Source organism: Aptenodytes patagonicus, chromosome 1, assembly GCF_965638725.1.
Source record: "Aptenodytes patagonicus chromosome 1, bAptPat1.pri.cur, whole genome shotgun sequence".
In the NCBI taxonomy this organism is placed as follows: domain Eukaryota; kingdom Metazoa; phylum Chordata; class Aves; order Sphenisciformes; family Spheniscidae; genus Aptenodytes; species Aptenodytes patagonicus.
The window spans coordinates 170986740-170992925 of record NC_134949.1 but is presented as its reverse complement, the minus strand read 5'-3'; positions in this window follow the sequence as shown (position 1 = coordinate 170992925).

Sequence of the window (6186 nt, the reverse complement as noted above, 5' to 3'; positions counted from 1 at the left end):
ATAATTCTGTGGCTGCACCTGAACAGCTTTGTGTGCTGCAGGCCCAGGGGCAGGGTCCTCTATGTTCTATGGCTTGCGTGCCTTGTAACTATGGACGCAGCTCTGCAGTGTCCATTGTGGGGTGACACAGATGTGTGTCCAGGTAGCCTGGCACAGGCTTGCCCAGGCCATTCCCAGAAATTTGCTGCTCTCAGCCAGTGCTTTCTATGTCTATGCTTAGAGCTGGCGCTGGAAGACTCATAGTTGCAATGAGGACTGCAAATGATTCCTCTTACAGAGGAAACTCTTCTACCAGTTTTTCCCCTTAGAGCAAAAATGTTAACATTTCTTTATCTTGTCTTTAGCATGTATAATACAAAAGTTATGCCACCCTTTAATAAAACACTTTGAGATTTACTAATGCAAGCAACTATAGAATTGCATAATGATATTATGCAGGTTGTTTACCTGCATGAATTTCAGAGACATCAGTGAGGAGATAAAAGACACATAGCACTGAAAACAGCGTGCCACAATTGTAGCCAATGAGCCTTTGTTATTGCATGCCTTAAATTTCAACAGTCATGAAAATGGTAATGGGAGATCCAACAGTCTTTTGGCTGAACAGAGATATTAATATTTAACTTTTTTTAGCTTGTGAAATTTTAGGTCTGAATACAGTATTTTTCTTCATATTTGTTGATGTGTGAATCTTCACAGTTAATCATTGTATGCTTACTTATACAAAGAAAAAACCCTGCTACTTCTGTTTCTGTAGAGTTCTTCCATACATAAACATGTGGTTGCACACATACACCACAGAGACAATCTTGTTACAGTACCAAACTCCATAAAAAATAAAAAAGAAAGAAACAAACAGGAGTTATAAAATAAATATTCATTTTCATTCTTCAGGGCATATAATAGTAATGAGGTTAGAGGAAAAACTTTCCCTTAGGCACACTGTATCTGATGACTGAAAGACTTCCTGCATCTAGTGTCTGAGATGGGCCAGATTTAATGGCAGAATAATGACTATGCCACAGGTACAATCAAATATGATGCTTCCTATGATCCTAATCCCAAATATGAGTAAGGAAGATCTAAATTTGGGTTATGGGGAAGTAACTTATGAGCTTTCTTTTTCACACATACCGAAAGACAATTATGTACAGTAAAGAAGTAGTCTTGTCAAGTAGCCTCATTTGGAATATCAAAATTATGTCCCATGTCATGGGTTTTGGTACAAAAACTTCATGGTCGGTGTGTGACAGAAAGTGGGAATAAGATGTTATGAGCAAGTGAGAATAAGATGTATGGATTCTATTTCACTGTTGCTCTTTATTGAAAGAAATAGCCACCTTAGCTCAATTTTATTTCTTGTATTTGTAATACTCAGACATTCAACAAGCTCAACAATGACAGGCTACAGTGGCAGTAGTTTGAGGAGCAAGACTATATCTTCATACTGTTCTATGATTATCAGTGAGAAGAAATTCTTAATTCTCAGGACATCTTTTTCTTCTCTTTTTTTTGTTCCAGAAAGACTGGAGAGCCAGTACTGTTTTAGACTATAAGGGAGAAACATTACTTCCCTGCACAATTAATCCCATAATAATTTTTAGGGTTCTCAAGATTAAATAAAGGAATTAAGGTAATAAACCATGTAAATGGGCATTAGAGAAATAAAACATTTTAAAAACCAGAAAAGAGACTGGAAATTAAATGAACTTAATAATTGATATAAAATATAATAAAAGACAGGTGTTTAGCAATTAAAAGGGATGATTGTTGTAACTGGGGCAGCTGAAAATGGTAAAAGAACAGCTGTTCCTTAATATTACTTCTATATTAGTTCTATAGTAACAAAGAATGCTTGCTTTTCATTTGCTTTCCTGAAAATATTGCATTACTGCTAACTCATAAAAGAAATTGGAAGCTAGTGATACTACTTTAATTAGCAGCTTCATAATACTATAAAATTGCACAATAAAAATAATTTCTCAACATTTGTGCACTGGTAAGTATCAGCTGGGTGGCTATTGCATAGTTATTCATTAGACTGACTGAACATTAAACAATGTTTCTCAACTACAATTTCTAAAGAAATCATCATATCATGGAAGAAACAAAAAAAGGAAGTCTCCTAGAGAATTATCTGTTGACATAATGAATGTGCTTTCCTCCCCCATTCTTTCTGGTCCGAGCAAGCCCTAATGATACAATATCTCACTTAGTATTAGTCTCTCTTTCCAGAAGACATTTTAATGACCAGGTATTTTACATTATTTATTTTCCAACTGGTGAAACAGTTAGAAGAATTATATTGCCACTCCAGCATTTCATAACGCTAAACTCATAAAGATGATTCACATTTTATCATGGTAGCTTGAGAGAGGTTGTCTAATGACCAATGCTGACATTATATATGTCCAAACATACAACAGATATGAGGTTAGATTTTTTAGCCTTAGCTTCTTATTTTTGTAAATGCCATTTTGCACACACAGCTTGATTTAAAAGGCATTTTTATACTCTTGATTGCTTACCCTACCACCAAAGAACCTGACAGCAGCCTGAAGAGAAAGACTTCCCATTTCTGTAGAAAGGAACACTGATTTATGTCTACATCCAGAAGTCATATTGTAGATAAAGTAGGTATAGATCACACAGATTGTGTCAAAATCCTCTTTAAAAAATAAGTGAAATATAATGATGAAAAATACACATGAAATAAAATATTTACTTCAAACTTATCTGTACCTTATGAGAATTTATCTTTTTTTTTTTTTCTTTTCTTAATCTAATTCTCCTCTGCCTTTGGTGTTGTCCTGGTTTTGGCAGGGATAGAGTTAATTTCCTTTATAGTAGCTGGTACAGTGCTGTGTTTTGGATTTAGCATGAGAACAAAGTTGATAACACACCGATGTTTTAGTTGTTGTTAGGTAATGCTTACACTAGTCAAGGATTTTTCAGCTTCCCATGCTCTACTGACTGAGAAGGCTGGAGGTGCACAAGAAGCTGGGAGGCGGCACAGCCAAACTGGCCAAAGGGACATTCCATACCATGTGATGTCATGCTCAGTACATAAACTGGGGAAAGCTGGCCGGGGGGGCCACTGCTGGGGGACTGGCTGGGCATCGGTCGGCGGGTGGTGAGCAATTGTACTGTGCATCACTTGCTTTGTGTATTATTATTATTATTATATTTTATTTCAATTATTAAACTGTTTTTATCTCAACCCATGAATTTTTCTCACTTGTGCTCTTCCAGTTCTCTCCCCCATCCCACCGGGTGGGGGGGAGCGGGTGAGCGGCTGCGTGGTGCCACTCAGACCCTGGTGACATGCACTGCGGCTACTCAGACTCTGGCAACAGGCCCCGTGGCCACTCCAACCCCGGCGACAGGCACTGTGGCCACTCAGACCCTGGTGACAGGTACCGCGGCCACTCAGACCCCGGTGACACACCCTGTGGCTGAACCAAAGAACCAGCCTGTGCCGGTATCAGTCGCCCCTGTACACAAGAAGAAATCTTGGAAGCGGAAGTCGGCTCATTTAGTAAGGGAGGAAGAAGCTTCTTCTAAAAGGGAAGTGGAGGAAGAACTGTATGAGACAGACTACCCTGGAGAAGGGCCATCACGAGAACGAGAGGAGGAGAGCCGGCCGCTGATCGGGGAGGAAGAAGAGGAAGAACTCATAAATGAGGCAGTGACCACCCGATCCCTATCCCTGGGTGAGCTGCGAGATATATGAAAAGATTTCAGCCGTCGTCTGGGTGAGCATATTGTCACTTGGCTGCTCCGATGCTGGGATAATGGGGTCAGTAGCCTAGAATTAGAGAGTAAAGAAGCCAAGCAGCTGGGATCCCTTTCTAGGGAAGGGGGCATTGACAAAGCAATTGGAAAAGGGACACGAGTCCTCAGCCTTTGGAGGCGACTCTTGTCAAGCGTGAAGGAAAGGTATCCCTTTAAGGAAGATGTCATATGTCGCCCAAGCAAGTGGGCCACCATGGAGAAGGGTATCCAGTTTCTGAGAGAATTAGCTGTGCTGGAGGTGATTTATGGTGACCTGAACAATGAACAGCTATCCAAAGACCCAGATGAAGTCAAGTGCACACGACCCATGTGGCGGAAGTTTATAAGGAGCTCACCCTCGTCATACACCAATTCATTGGCAGTGATAACCTGGAAAGATGGGGAGGAACAAACGGTGGATGAATTGGCTGGCCAACTCCGGCAATATGAGGAAAGTCTCTCTTCCTCCCTCGTCTTGGCTGTGGAGAAACTGTCCCGAGAGTTCCAGCAACTCAGAGAGGATAGGTCCTACTCCTCACCTGTACGGACCAGTATCTCGGCTATTAGAAGTCAGCGTTCTTTTGCTCAAGAGAGAGAATATAAAGGGTACACACCACGGGGCACCCTATGGTTTTATCTGCGTGACCACGGAGAGGACATGAGGAAGTGGGATGGGAAACCTACTGCAGCCCTAGGGGCACGGGTACGCGAATTGCAAGGGAAAACAATCACAGAAAGAGGTTCTTCCAGGAAAATTGCTGCTCCAGTTTCCAGCAGGCAGTTCCCCAGACAGAGTAAAAGGGCTGATCTTACTCCTGATCTTAATGAAGAAACTTCTGACTCATATGTACAAGAAATGAGAAATGAGTACTGTGATGAGGACTAGAGGGGCCCTGCCTCCAGCCAGGGGGAGGAAAGGGACAACCGGGTTTACTAGACTGTGTGGATTCGGTGGCCTGGCACATCAGACCCACAGGAGTATAAGGCTCTAGTAGACACCGGTGCACAGTGTACCCTCATGCCATCAAGCTATAAAGGGACAGAAACCATCTGCATTTCTGCAATGACAGGGAGGTCCCAACAGCTAACTGTATTGGAAGCCGAAGTGAGTCTAAGTGGGAATGGGTGGCAGAAGCACCCCATTGTGACTGGCCCAGATGCTCTGTGCATCCTTGGCATAGACTACCTCAGGAGAGGGTATTTCAAGGACCCAAAAGGGTACCGGTGGGCTTTTGGTATAGCTGCCTTGGAGATGGAGGAAATTAAACAGCTGTCCACCTTGCCTGGTCTCAGAGGACCCCTCTGTTGTGGGGTTGCTGAAGGTCAAAGACCAACAGGTGCCAATCACTACCACCACAGTGCACTGGCGGCAATATCGCATCAACCGAGACCCTCTGATTCCCATCCATGAGCTGATTTGTCGACTGGAGAGCCAAGGAGTGATCAGCAAGACCCGCTCACCCTTTAACAGTCCCATATGGCCAGTGCGGAAGTCTAATGGAGAGTGGAGACTAACAGTAGACTATCGTGGCCTGAATGAAGTCACGCCACCGCTGAGTGCTGCTGTGCCAGACATGCTAGAACTTCAATACGAATTGGAGTCAAAGGCAGCCAAGTGGTATGCCACAGTTGATATTGCTAATGCGTTTTTCTCAATCCCTTTGGCAGCGGAGTGCAGGCCGCAATTTGCTTTCACTTGGAGGGGCGTTCAGTCCACCTGGAACCGACTGCCCCAGGGGTGGAAACACAGCCCATCCATTTGCCATGGACTGATCCAGACTGCACTGGAACAGGGTGAGGCTCCTGAACACCTGCAATACATTGATGACATCATTGTGTGGGGCAACACAGCAGGAGAAGTTTTTGAGAAAGGGAAGAAAATAGTCCAAATCCTGCTGAAGGCCGGTTTTGCCATGAAACAAAGTAAGGTCAAGGGACCTGCACAGGAGATCCAATTTTTAGGAATAAAATGGCAAGATGGACGTCGTCAGATCCCAATGGATGTGATCAACAAAATAACAGCCATGTCTCCACCAACTAGCAAGAAGGAAACACAAGCTTTCTTAGGCGTTGTGGGGTTTTTGGAGAATGCATATTCCAAATTACAGTCTGACTGTAAACCCTCTCTATCAAGTGACCCGGAAGAAGAACAATTTCAAATGGGGCCCTGAGCAACGACAAGCTTTTGAACAAATTAAAGAGGAGATAGTTCATGCGGTAGCCCTGGGGCCAGTCCTGGCAGGGAGTGAGCGAGCGGCTGCGTGGTGCTCAGTTGCCGACTGAGGTTAAACCACAACAGGTGTCTCTGCCCAGTCTGCTTTTAAAAAATGTGTGAACTATACTGGCAGGATTGAACAGACTGAGAAGAGGCCTGTGCTGTTCTGTGATAACATGATCTAACACCCAAACATT